General features: G+C 49.5%; 1 protein-coding gene across 1 annotated transcript in view; it reads left to right on the top strand.

The window, feature by feature from the left end:
• The first annotated feature begins 328 nt into the window (after positions 1-328).
• Positions 329-1,614, top strand: part of ppox (protoporphyrinogen oxidase) — a 12,270-nt gene continuing 10,984 nt past the window's right edge. Inside the window, exon 1 of the mRNA XM_026183445.1 lies at positions 329-460. The gene's annotated coding sequence lies outside the window, so the exon portion shown is untranslated. The remainder of the gene's footprint in view (positions 461-1,614) is intronic.

Here is a 1,614-nt window from a genome sequence, read left to right as displayed (position 1 = left end):
AAAGATGGCAAAGACAGTGGGAGGAAGAAAGGAAGAGACGATGGCTGTGTAGAATTCAAAGGAGGATGGGAGCCACAGGACGGAGTAGGAGAGAGGAGGTGGTCGTATCAAGAATGAGATTTGGACATACTGGTTTGACCACTACACTACTCATGATGGGGAAACATAATACGGGGAGTGTGACTACTGTGGAGAGGAGGAAACATGCTCAGTAACATAAACATCAAATAGGACCTTTGTGATCAAAGGTCATCAGGCCTTATTTCAGTTTTAAAGAGAGGGGAAGCTGTTTGGATTTGAGACCCAGACCACACTCCACACCAGTTGGTGGCGGTAATGCACCATTCAGCTGTTTGCCAGCTGCCAATAAAAATCTAAAATCAAGAACAAGTCGGAAGCGTTATTGTGGTCGTGAGTGGAGGCTGCGGAGCGCGGACTCGTTGCCGTGCCTCGTCTACAGGTAAGCCCGAGCTCGGCAGCAGGACGCTGACCGTGAAGCGGCTCTGCCCGCTGTTGGCGCAGACTCTGTAACAGCCCGCGTGTTTGTTTCACGGGGATGGTGTTGGGCATCGTCCACCTGCCAAAGTACGCTCGTTCACACTTTCCACTGTGACCTGTCGTCGGGTTGTTTGGAAATGTCAGCAGCGTGCCACAGTTCTGCTGACATGTTTACGCGGCGCGTAAACCTTCTTGCGCGTCTACACTAGGCTGTGCGGCAGCGTCTGTAGACTCGCGCACGCACACATTGCGCGTGGGTGGCTGTAGCTCAGGTGGCAGAACTGGTTCGAGCCTAGTCTGCATGCGAGATACTGACCCGTGTTCGTCTCCGATGCATCCACGGGATGTGTGCAGATGTTAGTTAGCTAAGCCACCTGTGCTGGTGTGACTGCACAAGTTACGTGAAGCGCTTTGATTGCTCAACACGGTGTAGAAACGCGCCGTGCGCGGGGACGGCCTGCTGTGGAACTTTCTGCACGTCGTTCCTCTGGTCCGGTAACATCTGGGTTCATGTCTGTCAGCTGCAATATTAAAAAAACCAAAGGGCAGTTATGCTCACATCTGTGCTGAAACATGATTAAAAAAATTCAGATGAGTTTTAATAAAATGTTAACATGACGTCACATCATGACATCACATTGTTTACAGTTTTTAAAGCAGTTTGAGATGAAACTGATGAGAGAAAATGTGCTGAAAGTTTCACGTCAACTGTTAAGGATGATTTTATATGAATATGATGCAATCAGACTCTGCAACGTGTGCACGCGCATACGCGTGTGTGAGTCTGATCATCACTGAAGGAGAGGCGCGTGCCCGAAGCTTACATTTACGCGTCAGATAAGAGGCGGCTGGCTTCACCACATCTCACAAATGACAGCTCACTGATCCACTGAGGATAAAGGCGACACACCAAGGACAGAAAATTGGAATTCTTTCCTTTATTTCTGCTCTTTTAAGTATCAACTACACAAAAAGCCTCCTGCCAGGCTGCAGGGCTCTTTGTGTGAAGGTGGGCGGTTGGACAGACTGCTGACAGACTGACAGGGTGGAGGGTGACAGAGTGAGAGGCCTGATAAACCAACTGTCGGCTATATCTTTACCAGCTATCGGCTATCA

Source organism: Astatotilapia calliptera, chromosome 11 (genome assembly GCF_900246225.1).
Source record: "Astatotilapia calliptera chromosome 11, fAstCal1.2, whole genome shotgun sequence".
NCBI lineage: Eukaryota > Metazoa > Chordata > Actinopteri > Cichliformes > Cichlidae > Astatotilapia > Astatotilapia calliptera.
Note: the sequence above shows the minus strand (reverse complement) of the source record. Positions and strands in the feature narration are given on the sequence as shown.